The following is a 25,675-nucleotide window of genomic DNA, read 5'->3' on the forward strand; positions in this document are numbered from 1 at the left end:
TGAGAGGTGAAGAGATCACGGAATTTGGAATCTGAAGATCTGAATTCAGATTTTTATTTTTTATCTCTGATGACTTTCTGACAGTATCTGAGCTGTCCTCTTTTATTTACTAAACGAGGTTCATGTCTCCCAATGTTGGTGTTGTCATGGCAATGCCTAATGCAGAGCCTGCCACATAGTAGGCATTCCAAAAAATTATAGTTAAATCTGAATCTGCGTTGCCCTGCACCTCACCCTTTTAGCTTATTGAATTAGAAGTCAGTAATGAGCTGTTTCAAAGCTTTCTGCCAACAGTCATTGTAAGGATAAAAAGAAAAAAAAAAAAAAGAAAAAGAAAAGCCTTCAGTAAGTAGACAGTGCTATTCTCTGTAGAGAGGAAGGGCGCTCTGACTTAGCACCCACCATGCCCAGGGCCATTAATGAATCCTGGCTTCTTTTTCTCATCATTGCAGCAATTCAAAAGGAGAAAGTTCTTCTTGGCAAGGAAGTGCTATTTTCAGAGACAAGATTAGGCTCATTTTGGGCAGGAGCCGTACTTCTTCAGTCCCGGCACCTCTGAAGATTAGGTTAAAAGGTAAGAAGGAATGACTCAGAATAATTGCATTGCTTTACTGTGAACTTTAAGATCTTTTAGTGGAGGAGTTTTACAAGCAGTGATAGATAGTCATGAAGAAAGGAAAAGCACAAACCCAGGGGAAAAGAACTGTGATGCCTGACTGAATTTCTACAAAAAGAAGCTTGGCCAGCTTTGTTATTTTTTTCTATCTCCCCCAATTTCACAGGAATATTTTGAATATACCCTCATCTCCCAGCTTCTGACAACTGATTTTTCCCCATCCACCTTCACTTTGTGATGGCATATTTTCTGTAAAGCAGATTTTAGAAATTTTATCTTGAGACCAGGTGCATGAAGGTAAAGCTATCTATACACGTTATATTCAATTGTTATTTTGTAATTGGGAAAAATACACTCCATAGTGATATCTCTGAGTCAAACCCAAATGTCCTACCTCTCAACACTAATCATTCAAACTATTGAAAAACATGTGTGAATCCATTGAGTTTTTAGCTCAATGCTTAGCTGTTAAAAGAATGCAGAAGAAATAAAATTAGGCAGTTCCTGGACTTATGAGATAGGGTTTAATTGTGCACTTGATGATAAGGAGTAATATAAAATTGTAGATATTTAAGCACTGTTTGTATTTATTATTCCCTTACTTGTATTCCCCTCCTACATCCATTCTCCTAGGTCCCGCAGTCAGAGAACTGCCTTTTTCTGACCTCCCATGTCTGATCAACTGCCAGGTCATATAACTTCTACACCCAAGTATCTTTAGAATATGTCCATTTATCTCTGGTCCCTATTGCCATCATCCTATTGAGCCACTATCCACTCTTACCTGGACTACAGGAACAGTTTCCTAACTGGTTCCCTGATTTCCACCCATACCCTTTGCTAATCCATTCTCCACAATAAGCCAGAGTAATCTTTCTAAATACCAAGAATAACAATATCTTTAACTTCATACATACATCCACACTTTTATACCTCTTTTCCTTATGCCTATTTAAACCATCTTGTTTAAAATAATTCAATGGTTCATTCTTACTCTTAAGATAAGAGCCTGAGCTCTTCATCATGATTTTAAGTCACTTGCTGCTCTACCCCTGGCTTGAATACCAGCATTTTTCTACAGCCACTCTCTAAAAAAATGTGCAACTTGAGCCACTGACTTCCTTTCTGCTTCTCCCTTACCTCCCCAACATCCCCTGCCTTCACTATGTTTCATCTGTTATCCCCGTCTTTGGAAAGTTTTGCATCAATTCCTTTGTATTTCTACTGTATTTTGTTTAAATACATAAAAAAAATCACCAGTTTATGATAATTGGTTATTCTTTCTATTCTTTATACTTCGATAGGGGCAGGGCTCAGTTTGACATTCTTTATTGTGTTATCTGAGCATAGATCAGTACTCAATATTAAGTAAATTGGTAACTAACAGTTAAGTGAATAAATGTGAAACTGGGCAAAACAAAAATAAAGTTTTGTAAGAGAAGGGTAACTCTGATCTATAAAACAGCAGGAAAGAATTGCGATTGACTGGGATTTGAGAGATCCACAGAGAGCATTTCATTCTGGGAAATGATATGAGGAAAAAGAGTTATCAGTATAATAATGGAGGCTATCTGCTTGATAGTAGCAGTAGGTAGATGGTGGATACACTAGGAAACGGCGACACTTACCTACATGTGGGGAGTCAGAGTTATAAGAAAGTAGAAGGCCTTGAAGACAGGGAAGAAATTTATATTTGAAGTGGTAATAAACATAGGATACATAAAATATTTGACCCAGTATCTGGAACCTGTCAGAGAAAGGTTTGTGTGAAAGAAGCTAAAATATTACTCTTTCCCTTATTGAGAAACTACAGCAGCAAGAGACTCAGATGGCTTTTTAAAACTGTGATCAGCAGGTAGGATGCCAGAAAACATAACCTGGCAGGCTCTTTAGTCTGATGGCTAAGTCTAAAGCAATGTGCTTCTATGCCCCAGCTGTATAATACTAATAAAGGTATTTAACCTAGTTAAACCTCAGTTTTCTTCTCTGAAAATGGGGATAAAATAACTTACCTCATGAGGCTGTCATGAGAAAGAAATAATGTCATTTAGGTAAAGTGCTTGCCTCCTAGTAAACATTCAATGAAAGTTTCTATTATTTTCATGACATATTGTGCTTATTTTATTACTTTGTGTTCACAGTTTTTGTTCTAAGGTAGAAAGGTTCAGCATGAGTTATGTATCCTTGTTAAATTAGTTTTCTGATTGTGGTTTTTGATTAAATGTCATGTAAGAGTCAAAGTAGAAATAAATAATCATACATGCAAGATGTTACACCACAAAAGAACTGTGGAACATAAAAGGTGGGGAGGATTTCACCCCTCATAACACTGTTTATTTAATTCACTTGAAAAACCACGAAACATTTAGAAGAACTTGATATTTTGTAAATTAGTGAGTTGACTCATTTGATCAAATATTCAAAAATGATAAATCAACAAATGTTACGTTTTCATTTATGACAACTGTGATTTGCACAGCGAACAACAGCATTGATAATGGCATTCTCACATGCAGACTCTGTTTAGACTTCAAAGTAGAGCCACATATGGGGCAGCATACAGATGAATTAATGCAACTATGCTCTGGGACAAGGCATTGTAAAACTGGAGGTTTGCTGGTGAGAAAGAGAAGGCTAGGACCTGAACACGTGAGGGAAATGGAGTTGACAGAAGATACTGGCTCTAACAAAGATGATTTTTTCCAAGTCAAAAGTTCCGAAAGATGTACCTAGCTTGGGCACAGGTCAGTGCATATCAGGATAGAAAGCCCAATGGTTGTACAGAGCAGAACCCTTGAAACCAATATTTATTGTATTGAGGCACAATGCCATCTTGTTGTGGAAGAGCAATTCATTCACAGCAGATTCCCAGCCAATGGCAAAAGCTAGAGAAGACGACTTCAGCACTTTGGAAATTAATCTAGCAGGGTCTAGATAGGGAAATAGTATGCCACCCAGGTTGATTGAACTCTAGGGCCACAGGATAAGATGGAGCTTAGTTTTTTACTAAACAAGATACAATAGAAGAGAAAAGTGTAAAGATTAAATATGACTTGATGGAGGGCTATAATATAGTTCAGTAGAACGCCCTCACAGCATTTAAACCACACTCTATGTCATTAGACATTCTGAATATTTGGCAGTACAATAACAAAGGACATGATATGTTAAGTAGGGATTGCTAACCTCATAATTCCTAATTTATAAACTTCCTCCCATCTCTATCAAAGTTGACTCAAAAGGTAGGGCCATGGACCTATGGTTCTACCCATAAAAAAGCTCAACTTTGGGGAGCTGAAAAATGGCACAACTAAGAGAAACCAAACAGCAACTAGAAACCTCCATTGTCTAAGACAGTATTGTCAGACCTATGCTCCATAAGGCAACAACATGTTATTCACTAAGGAGAGAATGATGGAAGCGACCATATCTACCCTCCAGTGTCCTGAGTACCAGGGATATTTTTTGGTAAACCGGCTATTTGCTGCAGCAATATATGATTGTACATTAGCTTGAAAATGCAATGAGAGCTTCAACCGCTTCTGGCTGAACTACTGTAAATTAGGCCAAGGTAGTTCATGGAATTATTATTTTAGTTATTTTGTAATTATATATAAAGTTTTAGAAAAGAAATAATGACCCGGAAAAAAAATAGTCCTCTGTTTTTTGTTTGTTTCATTTGCAAACCAATGAATATGTTCTTAGGATGGTAAATGTGTATTAAAAATCTAAGCATTATCTGTCCCTCATTTATTTACAAACTCTTTTAGAGTAGCAATACCGCTTTTGATTTCTTTTCCATTATTATTATGTTTCTTGCAGCATTTTTGTATATGTGAGTTATCCAAATATGTTCCTGAATAGTAGATGACTGCTCCATATTTTCTATCATTTATGGGAAGATGGGTAACTGGAATATTTCCTGAATTTAATGGTTTAACATATAACTGGAAATTAAAATAAAATGCTGTTGAACTCTTGGGAGAAGCTAATAGATGAAGCATCATGCTTCTATAACAATAAAAATAAATTTTAATACGATCATTAGAAACTATCTTTAAAGGTCATCTATTTTCCTTAAAGGTTAAGATAATGGACTAAAAGCCAAATTTAATATGTTTTGTTTTTGTTATTTTAACTTATATTAACTTTTCTTTTAAGATCGTTGCAAGCTAAGATTGCACTTTAGATTATGCTAAATGCTTTAGCCATTTAAATATATAGCCTTGTAAAATATAAAAGCCAAAACACCTCTGAGAAATTTATCTGGATGCCATGTTCTTTGGGCCAAATGTGTCCTTGTTAACCTATGGGAAGATCTTTCCTCTACCAACAAGAGACTCTGTTCTAGAAAACAAAATGGGCAGCTGAAAATCTTTTCTGTTGTTTTAAAGAACAAACACAGTTTGAAACTCTATTTTTTTAAACCTGTTTTCAATAATCTCTACATTCAAAGTATAGGAGCTGAGACTGGCTTAAAGGAGGGAAAAAGGGATTATAAAAGCTCCACACAATTTGCCTTCTTTGGCACACCTACAGTTGAATGCTTTAGCTTCCTGCCAGGATGGTTAAGTTAACACTTAATTAGTATGTGTACCAAACAAAACGCGCTTCTGGGCAGCACTTTTTTTTTTAATTTTAATTTTCCCCCCACTGCCCCACAAATAAATAGACTGGTTTTCTGCCCAAAATATTCAAGAAAAAGACTGTGCTTGCCTGGGGCAGAGGCCAGATGCCTTGACTTCCAGCTTTCTTCCATCAAAGCCGTGCAGTTTGGAAATTAAAATCTACAGCAATAATGAAACATATTAAAATGCATGCAAAGACTTGAGGGCTTATAATATGCTAAAAACTGGCAATGCATGTTTACATCCATATATCAACTTGGATGTGCTGAAAAGATTTAAAGTGTAAAATATGCAAATATGTGTCATATTGTCACACTTGGTCTCTCTAATGGAACTCCCTTTCATCTCAAGTCGTCTTAATTTCATGAATATTACATGGCCCTCACACCTTTTACTCCTGCTGTTGCTAGGCTGAGAAGATTATGAAAATATGTTAATAGTAACTTTCATCAAATAAAAGTTGCAATATTCCAAATAAAGCATTTTTCCCTCCTCTTAAAATACAAATAGTGAAGGGTTTCACGCTATTTTGTTTCCCTGTGGGAGACTAGATAACTATAGGCCAATTAAATTAATGAGCAAAGACCATGTGAATGGCAATATTTGCACATAATCCTGGCTGGCTGCACATATAAACAGGTAAATAGTTGTATTTAAAACACCCTTGAAGGATGAAAATATTCCTATTTCTGGGGTGTTGAGGATGTAAAGAAATAATTTCTAAATTAGACTGACCTACACAAAAGCCCATGAATTTATATTTAATCCTGAAAAACTATAGGAAGTAAAAGGAAGAGGGTAAGTTTTAGAAAGCCATCTTCATTTATGAAAGTGAAAAAACGATGATAACATTGGGATCTCAGATAACCACAAAAAAAGATAGGGATATGTTCTGTCCATCTTGGACACATACACAGTCCTGGCCCTTTCAGAATGACAGCTTTGTTTCTGCATCCTGATAATGAACAAGGGCTCATTCTGTCTTGCCTTATTGGCTACTTTAATGAACAGTAAATGGCAAAAGCAACCAGAATTGTTCTATTCTGTGTCTAATGTGCACCAATGAGGAAAAACTGTTGTCTGTGTAGAAATAATAAAAATATTATTATTATTATTATTATTATTATACTTTAAGTTCTAAGGTACATGTGTACAACGTTGCAGGTTTGTTACATATGTGAACATGTGCCATGTTGGTATGCTGCACCCATTAACTCGTCGTTTACATCAGGTATTTCTCCTAATGCTATTTCTCCCCCCTCCCCCCTACCCCACGACAGGCCCCAGTGTGTGATGTTCCCCACCCTGTGTCCAAGTGTACTCATTGTTCAATTCCCACCTATGAGTGAGAACATGATGCGGTGTTTGGTTATACAGAATGCCACCATGGATTCAATAATAGGAAAAAAAAGGAAGTCGGGGTTCAGTTAGAACTTTATTTTAGGGAGCCACCAAACTTAATAAGCTTCGAGTAAAGATTATTGAGAACCCATGGACAGGTATTCTATAAATAGGTAAAGGATGGTAAACTAAAAAAGTGACTTTCTAACAAGATCTCTGCCAGCAATTAGAATAAAGAAATTAAATGACACTTGATAAGAGCCAGCTTTGTGGCCCAGGTAACTTTCTCTAGGCTCTGATTCCTAAAAGTATTTGTGAAGATGGTGAGAGGAAGGACACTCAACCAAGATTAATAACAAGGAAGGACACTCAACCAAGATTAATAACAACAGGTTGCCTACACATGCGAAGGTCATGGTGGGGAGGCTGCAGCACAGTGTGCTCGGCTCCCAAGATGGGCAGGATAGAAGGAGTATTTGAAACTAAGTTTAGAAAGAAGACTGAGGGGGGAGAATAAGCTGTGGCTAAAGGCAAATGACAGAAGGTTGATCAATGACAAAGAGAAGATAGAACTTCATAACTGTATTTTTTTGACTTGTTTCTGTTATTGCTGCTTTTCTTTCTTTTTTGTATTATTGCCATTCCCCTAAAGCAATAATCTTCAGATTAGAATTATTAGACACAAAACTAAAAAAGAAAATGCTGCCCTTGCTGTGTAAAACCATTGTAAGTAAGCATACACTTACTTTCGTTTGGTTTTATTTTGTTTACCAGGTATTCCTTTTTGTTCTTAAGTAATATACAGTTTAATAGAAATTTTGAAAATTTCCCGATTTAAAGAGAAAACAACATTCTCTCTTTTTTCTCTGTTACTCAAAGACAACTTCTATGTATTGTTATGCATTACTTAGATGATACTATTTAAATAATTTTATATGCTTCATTATTATACTAAATTTTATATCATGAGTACCTCTGTATATCATTAAGAATGCTTTCTAAATCTCAATTAAACTACATGTTTCATATTATGTTTTTTCATCAATATTAGATATTTGTTTTAATTTTTGTCAAAAATATAGGTGAAATACAAAATACTGTTGATATGCTTTTGCCCATACTTAAGATAGCTTTAGATAAATTCCTTTTAAGTAAATAGTGACATTGTTCAGTGTAGTTTTTATCATAACCATTTTTACTAAGCTTAAGGAAACATAATAAAAGGAAATTAGAGAAATCATACTATAAAATACAATATTTCCTTTTGTATAAATTATTTTTTCTTATTGGCTGAAATGTATCGACTAAATTTTAAAAGAAGAGAACGTGCATAGGAGTATCCTTACTGGTAATTAATTTATTTCAAATAAACCATTGAAAAATAACAAAACAGACTGAAAACCAACATTGTGAATGACACCAAAACTCTTTGAAAAGGGTGTCCAGCATTTAGTTAAAAATAAATATCACCCCAAAAAGAAGAGCAACCTGAACAAGGAGTGAAAAATACAAATAACAGAAAAGGACCAACTCATACTTTAAATACTGAAAATGTCTGAAATGAATTACAAAATGACCACACGTACTATGTTTGAAGAAATAAACAGCTGATGATACCTGCAGAACAAATGAAAGCATCTGAATACAGATTTGAAGAGAGCAAAATAGAACAATGTATATATAAAATACAATAAAGCAAATTAAAACCTCGGTGAAATGTTTAACAGTAAAATTGACATAGCTGAAGTTAGAGTTAAAATACCTATAGAAGATAGCTAAGAAGATATTATTCATAATAAGCACATGGAAAAACCAAACATAACATATAAGAGAGAGAATATAGCTTTAGAGAGTAGAACGAATCCAAGTAAAATAGTGGAGAAAGAACTTGATAGAGGTAACATGCATAAAGATCATGACTGTGAATTCTTCAGACTTAATAATAAACCATTCTACAGATTCAGCCCAAAGCAAGATAATTATATAGAAATTCATACTAAGACATCACAGATAATTTTTTGAAAATGAAAATCAGAGCAAAACCAAAGTCCATCAGCAAATGAAACACGGATTTCCTTTAAAGAGTGACAGGTAGATGAGCAACTGTCTTGAAAAATGCAACAATGAATGTGGAGAAAAAATTTTTTGAAAATGAAAACCAGAGCAAAACCAAAGTCCGTCAGCAAATGAAACACAGGTTTCCTTTAAAGAATGACAGGTAGAGGAACAACTGTCTTCAAAAATGCAACAATGAATGTGGAGAAAAAAGTGGAAGGATATCTCAAAGAACCAAAGAGAATCAATTGTGCATTTATTCTCTACATATGAAAATATCTGTAAATCTGGAAAAAGTGAAGCAAACATCATGGCATTTTAAAACAAAAGCTTAGAGAATTAATCCATAGAAATCCTTCTTTAAGGACTATTAAAGTATGAATTACAGAGAGAGAATATGAATGTCAATAAAATTTCTCTGATATTTTATCTGTGATGCAAAAAGTATTGAAAGTAATACACAGGTGGACAATTTAAATAGATACTGGCTACATAAAACAATAGTAATAAAGCATAGTTTAGTTTTAAAATAGAATTATAGTGCCACACAATAAAGAGACATAGATCTCATGTAGTTATAGAGGGTTAACAGTAATCCAGGAAGAAAATTAAAAACTTTAATTAATTTTATCCTTTTGCTAGTTAATATATATGTTATTTTTTTCAGACTTAGCTATAAAAAAAAGGAGTGCATAAATACAGGTGAAATACATAAAGATTACAAAACAAGATAATAGATGTAAACCTACATTGCATTAAATATAAAAACTCAATTATTCAGGCAAAAGGTAATCACAATCATGTTCAGATCAGAATAAGAAAAAAATGCTATTTACAAGAGCTATATATACAGCATAAAATAAAAAAGGTTACGTTTTAAATACTACGTGTCACACAAAATAGATTTTATAGAGATAAACACACTGGTAATAGAGATAAGTATTTTATAATGATAGAAGTTTCAAATTATCAAGAAAATATAAATTTTAATATGTATGCTATTAAAATATAACCTCTAATATATAGAAAAAAAGTATCCATTGAACAAAATAGAAACTTTACAATCATTGTGAAATATATATCCTAGCAATTGATATAGCAAGTCAAAATTTGATAAGGAAATAGAATCATTCAATGGACATATATGGAATGACCCTAGCTGATGCAGAGCAGACTTCATTTACAAAAATTGATAGGAAATTTTGTTGTAAAACATGCCTTAAACAAATTTCAAGGGATTTATATCATATAGAATACACTTCTTGACTACTATGTAAATAAGATAGATGATGATAGCTAGATAGATAATAGAGAGATCGATAGATAGATGTCAGATATTCACATATATTTGGAAGTTAAGAAATATTTCTCAGCAAGTCCTGAGTTAGAGAAATGAAAATAAAAGTTAGAAAACTCTTTAAGCCAAATGATAATAGAAATAGAAAAAATTGTGAGTCACAGCCAATGTAGCACTCAGGTGGACATTTTTATAGCCTTGAAAAGAATATATATCTCTATTTATCTGTCTGTCTGAGAAGGATATATATGTATGTATATTTGAGAAAAAGAAAAGCTAAAAATTAATGAGCTTTATAAGTTCTAAGAATCTTGAAAAACAGTACCAAAAATAAGCCCAGAGATTATGTGAAAGAGATGAATAAAAAATAATGGGAGTCAATTTCAAAATTAAAAAAAATATTTTATATAATAAACATACATACAATACATGCACTTAATAATGCTAGAAGTAATTGTTTTTTAAATCTGATACAGTTGATACATTTCAACCAGGATTATTGCAGGACAAAACAAAAAGGGAAAGGAGAGATTTGTGGCACAGATAAGCATGATGGGAATGTAAAAGGACATCACAATAGATTTTCCAGACATTAATAAGGGAATACATTAAATAATTATATTCCTATTTATATGAAAATAGATGAAATAGATAGATAGCTGGAAAAATATAACTTATCAAAGCAAGCTAAGAAATTAAAGAAGTAGTTTTCTATACTGCAATCGAACAAGAAAATATTTTTGGAAAACATTCTACAACTACTCATAATTAAAAATCAGATTTGTAAAAGTAAATTTTTTTGTAGCTATAGATAATCATATCATCTAAAACAAGACTTTGATAGGCATATAATCAAAGAAATAAATTGAATCTATAATACAAATATTCCTACAAAAATAACTAGGCCAAGATGGATTTTTAAATAGATTTACAAACTCATAGTAGAAATACATCAATTTTTCAATTATTCTTCCAGAATTAGAAGAGAGTCCACCAAATTATCTGTTGTAGCTAGCAAAACTTTTATACCAAAATATGACTAGAACAGTGTGGAAATAGGAGTAGACAAATATAATTCCAGAATAGAGAAAAAAAATGATCAACAAAATTATGCTGAACAGAAATTCGGCAATATATAAAAATGATAATTTATTATGATAATTTTGGATTGATTACAAGGATGCAAGATTGATTTACACCAAAAACCAAATGATTCAATGTAATTCACCACATTAAGAAATTAAAGAAGTAGTATTCTATACTGCAATCAAACAAGAAAATATTTTTGGAAAACATTCTACAACTACTCATAATTAAAAATCAAATTTGTAAAATTAAATTTTTTTGTAGATATAGATAATCATATCATCTAAAACAAATCACACACTTAATGATGAAACTTGAATGTTTTTCCCTTTGACATTACAAGTGATACAAAGATATCTACTATTACTACAGCTCTTAAAATTGTACTTGAGTTCTCAGGCAGTGTAATAAAGTGACTCATAAAATAAAGCTATAACTATTGGGAACATGTTTGATAAGTCTCAAATAGTACGATTATGAATTTGAATATAGAACACCTGAAAAAGTATTCAAAAAATATTTTAGAATCATAAACAAATTGAGTCAGATTGCTGAACAAAATACTGGCATATAAACATCAACTACTTTCATATTATAATAATAGAAAATTAAAATATAAAATACGCCATTCACAATATTATTAATAATGCTAGGTATATATGAATAAACCTACCCAAAAATGTGCAATTCCTCTATAGAAATTTTTCTGTAGGGGAAATTATATAACTTTATTAACAGTATTAAAAATAACACCAAATAAATAAGAGATTTATCATAGGCATGAACTGTAAGAGCCAATGCAAAATGTCAGAACTTCAATGTTATCCCATTCTACATTTCATTTTTTTGTGACTGATAAGTTGATTATAAAATTTCTATGGAAAAGCAAAGAGCCAAGTATAACCAAGTCACTTTTAACAAAAAGGACAAAATGAAAGAACATTCACTATCAAATATGGAGATTTTATATATATATATATATATTTACTAATAAGCCACTGTGAATTGGAAAATAATAAACAAAGAAACCGATAAAACAAAGTAGTTTAGAAGCAGCCCCAGAAATATGAATATTTGATAAATTTGACTATTCAAAAATCTAGAATGTTTTCTTCAGCAAAAGAAATAACAGTAGTAAGAAACACAGCAGACTCTGAAAAGGCTAACAAAGGCTTATAATCTATAATGTGTAGACTACTGCTAATCAATAAGAAAAAAGACACCTAATAGGAAAAATAATTCATATAGATATTTCTCTAAAGAGAAATCCAAATAGCCGATATCATATAAAAATGTGTTTAATCTGGAATAAGATGAGCATGCTCACTTTACTACTTTTATTCAACATAGTACCAAAAGTCCTAACCAGAGCAATTAGGGAAGAGAATGAAATAGAGGGCATCCAAATTGGAAAGGATAAAATCAAGTTATTCCTGTTTGTAGGCAAAATAATTTTATATATATAATACCCTAAAGATTCCACCAAAAAAAGTTAGAACTAAAAAATTTAGTAAAGTTGCAGGATTCAAAATAAGCATACAAAAACTAGTACCATTATATACCAATAGCAAACTCTGAAAAAGAAATCAAGAAAGCAATCCCATTTACAATAGCTACAAAAAAGGTTGCTAGAAATAAATTTAAGGTGGTAAAAGATCTCTACAATGAAAACTATAGGGCTTGGCATGGTGGCTCATGCCTCTAATCCCAGCACTTTGGGAAGCTGAGGTGGGCAGATCACCTGAGGTCAGGGATTCAGGACCAGCCTGGCCAACATGGTGAAACCCCATCTCTACTAAAAATACAAAAGTTAGCTGGGCGTGGTGGCACATGCCTGTAGTCCCAGCTATTAGAGAGGCTGAGGCAGGAGAATTGCTTGAACCCAGGAGGCAGATGTTGCAGTGAGCTGAGATCGCACCACTGCACTCCAGCCTGGGTGACACAGCAACAGAGTGAGACTCCGTCTCAAAACAAACACACAAACAAACAAATAAAAAACACAAAACTATAAAACACTGATTTTTAAAAAATTGAAGAGGACACAGTTAAGTGAGGAGATATCTCATGGTTATGCATTGGAAGAATTAATATTGTTAAAATTTCCATACTACCCAAAGTGATCTAGAGACTCAATGTAATCTCTATCAAAATACCAATAGCATTGTTCACAGAAATAGAAAAAAAAAAAATTCCTACACTGTGTGTGGAATCACAAAGGACTCTGAATAGCCAAAGCAATCTTGAGCAAAAAGAAGAACGCTGAAGGCATCACACTACTTGATGGCAAAATATACTACAAAGCTATAGGTAACCAAAACAGCAAGGTATAGATATAAAAATAGACACATAGACCAATGGGACAGAATAGAGAATACAGAAATAAGTCTGCACACTTACAGGCAACTGATTTTTAACAAAGGTGCCAAGAACACTTATTGGGAAAAGAACAGCCTCTTCAATAAATAGTTCTGGGTAAATTAGATACACGTGCAGAAAAGAAATACTAGACCCATATCTCTCACCATATAAAAAATTAAATCAAAAGGATTAAAAACTTAAATGTAAGATCTGAATCTTTAAAATACTAGAAGCAAGCAAGATGAATGTTTTATGACAATGATCTGAGCAAGGTTTTCTGAATAAAAACTCAAAACACAGACAATAAAGGCAAAAATAGACAAATGGGATCACATCAAACTAAGAAACTTCTGCACAACAATAAACAGAGTGAAAAGACAACTTACAGAATGGGACAAAATGTTTGTAAACTATGCATCTGACAAGGGATTAATATCCATAATATATAAAGAATAGCAATAGCAAAACCCAATAGCAAAAAAAAAAACAACCCTAATATTCCAGTTAAAAAATGGGCAAAAGACTTGACTAGACATTCCTCAAAAAAAAAAAAATACATTCAGATGGTCAATAAGTACATGAGAAAATGTTCAACATCACTAATCATCAGGGAAATGCAAATAAAAAATACAGTGAGATAACACCTCACCCTGATTAGAATAGCTATTATCAAATGCTGCTGCGGCTGTAGAGGAAGAGTAACTCTAATACACAGTTGGAGGGAATGTAAATTAGTATAGCCATTATGGAAAACAGAATGGAGATTTTTCAAAAAATTAAAAATAGAGCTACCATATGGTACAACAATTCTACTGCTTGGGTATATCTCCAAAGGAAATTAAATCGGTGTGTTGAAGAGATATCTACAATCTCATTTTATTGCAGCACTATTCACAATAACCAAGATATGGAATCAACTTAAGTGTTCATCAATGGATGATGGATAAAGAAAATATTGTGCATATATGCAATAGAATATTAGTTAGCTATAAAAAATAGAATGCTGTAATTTGTGGCAACATGGATGAACCCGGAGGGCATTATGTTATGTAAAGTAAGCCAGGCAGAGAAAGACAACACATGGTCTCACTCATATTTTGAATCTTAAAAAGTTGATTTCATAGAAATAAAAAGGAGAATAGTGGTTACCGGAGGCTAGAGAGAGAAGAGCAGAAGCGATGAAGAGAGAATGTTCAACAGGTACAAAGTCAGATAAGAATAAGCTCTGGTATTCTATTGTACAGTAGAATGACTGTGGTTAATGATGTTGTGTTGTATTTTATATATCAAAATAGTTAGAAGAAAGAATTTTAGATGTTCCTACCACAAAGAAATGAGGAATTAATGAGGTGATAAATATGCTAAATACCTGTACTGGATCATTACATAATGCATATGTGTATTAAAACATTACATTGTACCCCCAAATATAAAAATTGTTGTGTGCCAATTAAAATCAACATTAAAATTAGAAACCAATTTGTTGTTTCATTTAGCATTTACTAAATGGTCTGAAAAGCAGCTAGTTTTGAGTGGGGCTCAAAATGGGTGAAGGCTCTGCAGCATGTTCAGTTGCTCTGCCACATAGGCCATATGATTCAGCAGATCCAATGGTACTTATAGTGTCAGTGACAGATGAGGATGCTGTTGTCAAAGCAATTCCTATAGGTAAATTGCTCTTACAGTTTTAGAGCAAAGCCGTACCACCTTTCAAAGACAACTGCTCTTCTTTTGAGAAATAGTTCTTAGACTGCTGTAGAATTTTAGTAGATACTGAATATTTCACCATGAACCACCAAGTTACCATGTACCTTGAGCTGTCCATTGAAAACTAATGCTTTCTGTAATTGTTTTATGTTCTTATGACTTTATGCTCTGCTGATATAAAAATCTTAGTTCCAGAGATAAAAGGTTTCTACCAAGAGAAACGGAATTTAGTCCATTGAACTGGAAGTTCAATGTAAGTAGGGTGACTTTAGACTTCTCATGCATCTGGATCAACAGGCAAAGAAGGGAGTTACTGTGTTGGCTGGGGTGATTGATTCTGACTACCAAGAGAATATCAAACCACTATTGTACAATAGAAGGTAAAAAAAGAGTATGTTTGGAATAAAGGAGATCCTTTAGGGTGTCTCTAAGTATTTCTGTACCCTGTGATTAAGGTCAATGGAAAACTACAATAATGCAATCCAGGCAGGACTACTTATGGCCCAGACCTTTCAGGAATTAAGATTTGGATCACTTTGCCAGATAAAGACCTACAACCAATTGAGGTGATTTCTGAAACCAAAAGTAACTAGAGAGGGTAGGAGAAGAAGGTAATTATAAATACCAACTATGACCAAATGAGTAGTTACAAAAGCAAGTACTGTAATTGTCTTGAGTATTTTCTCCTTAATTTGTTATGAATATGTTTGTGTGTGTATACATATCTTTTTCTTTCCTCTTTTATTTCCTTATCATATAACGTAATGTGTATTGACTTAATTTTATAGTATTTAATTATTATTAATTTTACATTGTAGTATTTGTATTAGTCCGTTATTGCGTTGCTGTGAAAAACTACCTCAGACTGGGCAATTTATAAAGAAAAGAAGTTTAATTGCCTCACAGTTTCACAGGCTGTACAGGAAGCATGGCTGTGGGTGCCACAGGAAATGTACAATCATTCTGGAAGGCCAAGAGGAAGGAGGTACATCTTACAAGGCTGGAGAAGGAGGAAGAGAGTGAAAAGGGAGATGCTACACACTTTTAAACAACCAGATCTCGTGAGAACTCATTCACTATCATGAGAACGACAAGGGAGATATCCGTTCCCACAGTCCAGTCACCTCCCACCAGGCTCTGGGGATTACAATTTGACATGAGATTTGGGCGGGGACACAAATCCAAACCATGTAAGTATTTAAGTTATAAGATATCAAAGAGAAGAGTAAACATCACTCACAGACAGTGCATTTTAGGTGGTGTGCAGAATAGCTGTATCATGTTAGGCGAATTATGACCTTGTTGCTATGTTTTTTTGGAGATTAAATATGGTTTAAGGAGATGTTTATGAGTATCAAGTTGACAAAGGGTAGATTTGTTCTGACAAATTTTACATGTCAACTTAACTGGGCCAGGGGCTGCCTCTAGATAGCTGTAAGTTAAATGTTATTTCTGGATGTTGCTGAGAGGATATTTCTGGGAGAGATTAGTATTTGAATCTGTGGACTGAGTAAAGCAAATGGCCCACCTCAATGTTGATGGGCACCATCCAATCTACTGAGGACAGAAATAGTACAAAAAGTTGGGGAAAGGTTGACTAAACTCTGCCTATCTACTTGAGCTGAACTTGGATCTTCTCCTGCCCTTGGAACTCCTGGTTCTTAGGCTTTCAGACCTAGACTGGAATCTACACCCTTGATTCTCTGGCTTGTAGGCCTTTGAAATACCACCAGCTTTCCTGGGTCTCTAGCTAGCAAACAGCAGATTGTGGGACTTCTCAGCCTCCATAATTCTGTGAGAAAATAGTTTATAATGAATCTCTTAGTAAATATATCTACATATATATGTGTAGATATATTATGTTTCTGTGGAGAACCTTGACTAATACATGCGTGTGTGTGTGTGTATACATGTTTAAGTCCTTAAATGTTAGTAATGACTATTTAAAATAAATATGAATAAATTTCCATAATTTTTAATGTGAGAAGATTTTGCTTATGTTGTTTTCATATGTTTGAGGAATTTTGATCTTGTTTTCTACTCCAAGGAATAAAACACACCTGCTCAGCAACAGTTGTTCCCCATGGCAGACACTCTTATCTCCTTTGAGTTAGGGAACATGGGATTTCTTTCCTTCTTAACATCCCTGCAACCAGGTAGATATGGATTAGGGCCCGAGGTTGTTCTGATTTCTTGTTTATCCTCTTAGAAAATCACTGACAGAAAAAGAAGTATTACTAAATCAAAAAGCCTCAGCCAAATTCCCAGCTCTAATATGTACTAAATATTTCTTCAGCCACTTATCAGCTTGATAATTTTTTTCTTTCATTTTAAAAATAGTCTACTATCTGTTTATCCCATCTCAAGGAGTCCATATAACAATCCAATAAGAAAATTTATGCAAATTAATTATAATATTGTACGGTAAATACAAACTTTAGTGTGATGACATTGATGATATGGTGATGCTGATAAACTTTACCCCAAGCACCATGGTTCCATTTTGCCCCATATAAGAGAATTTCCTTATAAATGCTCAGATCATACTTGTTGATGTCAGCAGAAAGACTCTAATCCTCAACACACTGAACTGGGTCAGCCTTCAGGACATGATTTTAGCAGCCTCCACCCTCCGTACGTAACTGTTTCTTGTGTAACACTGATGTTCTCATAGGCAAAAGCACTCTAACACTCAAAAAAACAGTTATAACTCAAATCCCATACTCTGCCAAGTTTCTGCAACTACATGTGGTTGGGTTATTATTCTCTTGTCAGCTCTTACTGCAGATTTCTTCTGCCTTCCCTTTTATTTTGCTCTCTGCATTATGTCTACCACTGCTTCATGGCTGTCATAGTTTCATCCTAATTTATCCCAAGGATCAATACGAAGTCTGACATGTGAGATAGATATTTACAGAGCTTTTGTGGGTAGTGGGTATAATTATATCTTTGAGTAAAAAATAATTTCACATTCAGTATCTGGCATCACTGCCTCAGAAATGTGTCATTCATTATTCACCATGGGAACTTTATCATTGGTTCAGGTCCTCAGGTCCTCCTTAGTTCTTGGTCAGCAACTTGTGCTGGCCTCCTATTATTTTCTAGTCAATGTCTTCTGTATTCTTTTCTCTGAATTTGGGATTCCTCATCCTCTGACCTCCTCTATCTTAGCCTTCACCTGAAAAGTCAAAAATTTGTTTCTTTTTACTGGTATTACTTTTATCTTCTACCTCAAACTAGCCAGGCCTACTTTTGGAGCTACTAAATACCCTTAATTTCCTTTCCATGCAAATTTTCTATCAACCTCTTAATCTGCCCTTGAATACGCAATAAACAGGCAGAGTGCACCCTTTCTCAGGATAAACTACATATTGACACACAACAAAAACCCCAACTCCGAGTTCTTGTACAACAAAGATTTATTTCTTTTTCATGCTACATACCTAGCTCAGATAAATCTTGATTATAGAATCCAGGTTAAAGGAGCAGCCCGTAGCTGCAACATGGCTGGCCTTCTGGTGAAGAGAAACAGAAGATGGTAGAAGAACATGGAGCTCTTTAAACATTTTTCTCAAAGTGGCATAATCACTTCTCTCATATTCAACTTCCGAAACAAGTTATATGCCATTCTTTACATTGATGGGGCAGGGAAATAAAATAGACATATGAAAAGAGGTACCACATGTTTATTGACTATATAGAATAATCTATAATAAAATTACATTTTTCTTTAATTGGTACAAACTAACTTCACTCCTCTCTAATGCATACGAGGTCTCTCCTTTCTCTCCTGCCAAACTTTGTTTAAAGAGAAGGAGGCAACTAGACCATGTATTGTCTCTGTTTCCCAAGCAAGAACTTAGAGAAACTGTTTCTTTTCCTCTCACATATAAATATTGATATAATTTCTTAAAATGCATAGCTTTAGATGACCTGATAATTTCCCTATTCGTAATGATGGATGACATTTATATTTATGATCTAAATCTAGATGTGTTGCTTCATACTGGTAGATGGACTCAGTTACAATTATAATAGTGACAGTGGCCAGGAGCCAAAGGCTGCTAAGTTGGGCCTCTCTGCATCCCCAGCATTTAGAGCCAGCATTAAAAAAATGAAAATGTAGACAATTCTACTCCTTAACATGGCCAAAGCACCTGCTGAACCAATAAGCCCACAGGCCTAATTATTAAGCAGGGTTGTCCAATGATGGTAGGGCAGACCTTTTATTATAATCATGTACTTTTTCAAAGTGTTCCATTTATTATCTGTCCTAAAGCTCATCTATTTTTAACTGCCTAGATTTATTATAAATGGAGTAGCAAAGCTTATAAGGTCATGCAACCTTTGATTACAACTGTAGTAAATCAACCTCAATTCATTTTAATGAGACTCATAATTTCTTGTTGGATTTATTTTTTTTTTTCTTTTAGTGTCTCTATGTCTCTCTGTCTCTCTCTCATTTTGGTGAGGGTTCATATCAGGCCAAGCTTTACAAAACCCAGGGTTTTGTCTTTGGTTGGACTATTCTCTCTCTCTCTCTCTCTCTCTCTCTTTTTTGGTCTCCTGACTCAGCTCTTTGTAATTTCTGCATGCAACCAAGTGAGAGCCATTCTAAGCAGGTCATAGGTTCTCACCTTTATTTTCCTCCTGAATGACCCATCGACACAATGTGAAAAAAGAGTGTGGCTCCCAGTCATGAGATTTGCCACTGATAATAGAGGGGAGCAATAACTTCTGATTAGGTAAGGGAGATGGCACCACTGCCAGCAAAAAAGTGGAAATTTTGTTAATTATTTGTTTGTGTTTCATCAAACAATCTGTGGGGAAGTGTTCTTTTCTATTATATTGATTATGCTGAACAATTCATTTGACTGTTTTTTGGCACAGGCAATGCGAAAGACAAGGGAAAACATATTTACTTATTTATTGCTTATAATTTTCACATCCTCCAAATGCCAGGTAGATGTCTGGGTGAATGCACATATAATCCTCAAAGCAAATTATATGAATTGATGTCTGAAACTCTTTTCACCACAACTGTATTTGCATATGATTCCATAGAAAATTTGAACAAATAAATATGTTAATATATACAAATTAGCTCCTTGATAAAGGATTAGATTGTCCATATCTTTCTGACCACCATATCTCATGAAAAATATGTCAAGACAAACCGGGGTTTACCTTTTCATGGGGCCTTCCCAAGCATAGCTTTGCTGACGAGCCCTCATTTTAACACTATGCTATTTGTCACAAAGCCCATGTCTAAAGAACTATTTGTCTTACAGGAAACTAAAGCAATTTAAAATAAAAAATAAACACCTAGACTTTCTTTTAAATGCTGTTCAATATATGTCATTAAAGCAAAGTAAAGTTCAAATTTGTCTTTTATAATCTAAAGAAATACCATCTTTTATAATATGTTTATTATAAACAAGAAAATCCTATATTCAATTTTATACTGATTATCACATTTTCTAAAATCATTTAACATATTATCCATATATTTGTAAAAGAAAACTATAGAATTTGAAATAATTTTAGAAATTAACAAGTGGAAACATTTTAACCTATAGGTAAAGAATCTAAGTCCCCAAGCAGTGACACTGATGACAAGTCAAAAACTGAGACCCAAAATTGGAGTCTGACTGTGGGACACACCTACTAAAGGATAATTTGTTTAAGATACACTAAAATTGTGTACATGAAGGCAAAAGCTAACAGGTCAGATTAAAAATGGAAAATATATAAGTAGAACAGAAAGGAAATTTTATTTTTCTACTTCATTATAAAATGATGTGCATGAAAGTACTTTTAAAATATGAAATTACTTAATTGGAGGCAACCATTACTTTACCTAGAGACTACTACACCTACCACTTTAATGAGTAGTAGAGGACATTCATGTATAAGAATCCATCAATCAGCCACAGAGGTTTGATAATACAATGCACTTAGCACTATCATTACTTGTGTAATTAATACATGCTCACAGACTTACAATAGAACGGTGAGGCTAAACTAAAAATAAAATAAGATAAAATAACACGAAGCAAAATTAAACAAAAATTTTAAATGTGAAAAAGTTCTAAATGATTGCCAATTCCCATGAGATAATTTTTTCAGAGCTACTGTAATTTTGAAAAGCTTATTCACACAGCTAACATCAGCCTCACCAAAAGATGGAACCAGAGCAGTTTTGATTGATAATTGGGTAAAAAGATGGATGAAAGGATATACCAAGGTGGGAAAGAAAATGGGTAAAATTGAGGATGTAGAAATGCCTTGAGTAGCAGGAAATCTCAATGAAGGGACAGCCAAGTTCACAGCACAAAATACATGCTGAAGACGTTCAGAGTGAGCAATAGAAAGACAGCTGGGCAGGCCATGGAATCTAGCTGGAGGTATTTGTATTTAATTCATAAGATACCTAATATATTATTAATAGGGAGGGGTAGAATTTTTATAGAACATTAGTAAATTAGTGAGCTCAAACCGTTCCTTGGTGACTGTGTCAGAATCCTGAGCTACATGGATTTTGACATTAAGTTTAATCTCAAAGAATATGTGAGCACCTTTTATACCACGCTACCAATTTACAGAATCTAATTAACTATCTATCAAAGTTTTTCAATTATTAGACTATTTAAATATCTCAGAGGTACTCAGTTTCAGTTGGTTAATATTATTGGACTATATGTCAATAATTAAATGCATATATTTAATATATGCCAGAAGAAACCATGTTAATGTCAGTGCAGACATTAAAATAAAATGAGATATTGAGTGTCCCAAACTCAGAAAACTCAGATATACTTTCTCATAGACTGTTTTCTAGGATACATGAGATTCGTCAATTAAATTAATATCTATAATTTATTTCCCAGTAATTTTATTTAGATAGTCATTTAATAGAAATTAAAACATAAGGTTATAATGATCTTTGTATAACAGTGTTCATAGCAGTTTCATTAAGAAAAAACAAAAATAGAAAACGAATGTCTGTCAATAGAAAATGGATGAAAAATTCCTGGTATATTGATATAATGGCATACTACTCAATAGCAAAAAAGGAAAGACTACTGATATATTCAACAACAGGCACACAAAGATGTTATGTTGAGAAACTGGACACAAAAGAGTCAATATTGTACAATTCCATTTGAGCGAGAGTGTAGAATAAGAAAACTAATCTAGGTGATAGAAATCAGGTCAGTGGCTGTTTCTAGGGTGAGAAGGTTGACTTAGAAGGATTCTGGGGTTCAAAAAATGTGATATGCCCTTACACGTATTTGTTAACATTATGCTTGAAATCTGACATTAACTGTGTGTAAATTACATCCTAACAAAAATTAATATCCATAGTTGCTTTTCTACCTGCAATTGGCTTACATTGGAACCTATATTGGAAGAATTATTAGAGCTGATTCAGCAATTTATATAATCTGGGGTTTGAATGATAGAAAAATGTATCCTTTATACAGAAACTGGTGTCCAAAAGTCTTTAATTGAAGCTGATCTATTTTTTTTTTTTTTTTAATTTTGCTGTCCTCTGGTTCTGAGAAGGTAAAATATGTGACACTGGCACTCCCTAAGATTTTTTTAGGGCTGAGTCATCCTCTCAGAACCAGGGCTTACTGGCAGGGCAGGTGTAAGCATCAGAAAGCTGAAAGGTTAGAGGATTCTCTCAACCTATTTTTGGCTCTCTTCATTGCTGGCTTTGGCAACTCCTTTTCTGACCTATCAGAGCTTATCTTTGCATAGATGTTTCTAATGTTTTCCATGATGCATCTTCAGTACATTACACAATGTTCTCTTCCTAATAGTGTGAGTCACCCATATTGGCTTTAGGAGGTCCATTGCTTGTAAATAAGCCATAATCAGCATAGTTTCCAACTGATGCACTACAGCTCATTTCTCCCCCCACAGTGAAGGAAGTAGCTTTGAAAAGGACAGAATCACTCTTCTTCCCCTAATGTGCCATCACTGCACAACTGCAGGGTAAGCCAGTAGTCAGTTCTGAGGCTTTGTGTCAGCAATCAAACTCATCTGGTGACACATTAAGTATTATCGGGACACTCAGAGATAAGAATGCACAGGCAAACCAAAAGAGAGTATGCATAGTGGTAACCTATAAATGTGTCTAATTCCATATTTTAAGTAATCACTAAGTGTTTTGTAGACAAAAAGTGCCTACCAAATTGTAAGAATGTAATTTCAATAAGTGATCACCATGATCAAAGCCTGAATATTTAGTTTTGCTGAATGTCTGAGACACTTCCAAGAGTACCATCAGGATTTCATTGACAGAAGAGCCTGTGAGGCCAGAGATGCTCTATCTCAGGTGGCAGGGCCATTTCAAGCCCACTCAGATCTTCTCTGACATATATTAAGAGGCAACATAGAGTTGACAGGTAAAATATCTTAGTTTTTCTTTGCTAAATGTGGTAACACTGATACAAGTCATTGTCTCCTTACTTGAACTGAGAGAAGAGAGCTGAAGAAAGAAAGCAACCACATCTTAACCCGAAAAAGTCACTTGTGTGGAAATAGAAATTTTATTTAAAAAAGTTTTCAGATTATGTATTTTCTCACCATATGAGGTAAACATTACCTTCATTTGACAGATAAAGAGAAAGAAGCACTGACTGATTTCACATAGGCTCATGTGCAGTCGCAGCAGAAATGGTGCTCCTGGCTCCTCATGCCAAGAAAGTGAGGATTGCACTCAGCATGGCTCTCCAAAATCAATTTAGAAGATGGTGGATGGGGCTCTTATCGGTCCAGAATCCAGTGTTTCTCCACCAAGAAAACAGGACCCCATATTTGTTATGGAAAGTCATCTTTATCTTATCATTGTGCTCTAAGTTTAGATGGCACTTTTACTTAACTACCAACTCCAGAGTTGGTTGTTACTGGATTAATGTATCAACATCTCCCAACACAATGGTCACAATAAGTGATGCAGAGGATGCTCATGATCAAACTGCTCCATACAGAGTAAACTTCACAACGTTTCCTGAACTAGATACAAGAAAGCACCTATCCCTGGGAGCTATTGACAGCCATATTGAAACTATAAAGAGAAAGCCCACGGAAGATGGAAGAAGAGGAATTGGAAATGAGTAACGTGAAGAGGGAAAGTAAGTACCATTCTCACTGTTGGAGGGCTCAGATGGTCTTGGATATGTTTGCCTTCATTTTTGCTGGTCTACCTGCTCACTTTCATCACAGTTTCCATTTATTGCATTCTTTTACTGTAAGCCTTTTAAAAATGTAATTTGCAATTTGGTCTCAGTTTACTTCCTTGTTTCCATTTTTTGTAATGATAACCCCAGAATATCTGAATACAAAAATCTATAAGAAGCACAGAAAACAGTCTTGTTTAGAGAACACAGAAATGCAGGTTTTGTTTTTAGAGAAAGACAGCCACTGAGAGGCCAGCTCATTGACAATTCAAGTTTACCTTAACATCTAGCACAATCTCCATTTCAAAGTCTTTCTCCAGATTACTGTTTGTTCTTCTTCAAGGATTGTTTCCTGGTTGATGCCAGTTTCAATGACCTCTTAGTCAAACAGCCCCTATTACTGCATGACCTGATATAGGAGGAGTTGACTTAAGGTCAAACTGAAGATGTTCAGCTGAAGGTGTTTCAGTCTGACACAGGAGGCTACTGCTGTCTTCTGAAATAACTGAATACGCAGCCATGACTGCCCCCACATTTCTGGCTAGTTGCAGTCAAATGTCCTTTTCTTTGACTGGATAAATGCCTGGGCCAAAAACAAAAATCAAGCTAATGTTGATAGCAGAGTAAGATGGTATGCATATGAAAAAATTGTGTTGGTTTTTATTTCTGCTATGAAAGTAAATTTATTAAATAAATTGAAGACTTTTTATCCTGAACTCTCATGCTTAGATAAAAGGTGCATTTGGATTTTAAGTGATCACACCTCTCTTTGAGCTCTTAAATATTGTCACTAGATTCACATATTTTCTCTTGCAAGTTCATATGATTTGCATTATTTAAACTTGCAAAGTTCATCAGTCCAGAGTTTTACTTATTTTATATCCTCCACAGGGTATAGTACAGGTTTATGCCTGGTAAAGATGGACAAAAAGCATCAATCATCGTGGTTGAACACCTGAATGTAAATTGTTACCCTGAGCTCTTACCTTATTTACTTTGTTATCTATAAAATGGGGTTAACAGTGACAGTCTTATACCACACTGAGTAGCTAAGTGAGTTTTATACAATGATACATATGAGCTGTGCTTTAGTGCTCATAGCACACATTGAAAAACTCTCTAGTTGTAGCCCTGCTAATTATCTTTGGGCTATTTTGTACCTCTTGTAAATTGTAGGTAACTGATAAATTGGCAAACTATCTTTTCCAACAGAGTTTTCATTGACTTCTTTCCTACACAAAAAAAAACCAGTTTTGCATCCATGTGTAATTTAGTATAAATCTATGCTTTCTTCGACTTTTTCTTTGAACAAGTTATAGCATCTGCCTGACTCTGTCATACGAGAAACATCAAATATTTAACACATGTTCATTTTTCCATCTATAAGAGAGTCATG

General features: G+C 34.1%; 1 long non-coding RNA gene across 1 annotated transcript in view; it reads left to right on the forward strand.

The window, feature by feature from the left end:
* The first annotated feature begins 379 nt into the window (after positions 1–379).
* LOC129051553 (uncharacterized) overlaps positions 380–25,675 on the forward strand; it is a 29,009-nt gene continuing 3,713 nt past the window's right edge. Inside the window, exons 1-3 of the long non-coding RNA XR_008515920.2 lie at positions 380–574; positions 15,995–16,278; positions 23,719–24,234. This is a non-coding gene — a long non-coding RNA (uncharacterized LOC129051553). The remainder of the gene's footprint in view (positions 575–15,994; positions 16,279–23,718; positions 24,235–25,675) is intronic.

The sequence above is a fragment of the Pongo abelii genome, chromosome 17 (assembly GCF_028885655.2).
Source record: "Pongo abelii isolate AG06213 chromosome 17, NHGRI_mPonAbe1-v2.0_pri, whole genome shotgun sequence".
Lineage (NCBI taxonomy): Eukaryota > Metazoa > Chordata > Mammalia > Primates > Hominidae > Pongo > Pongo abelii.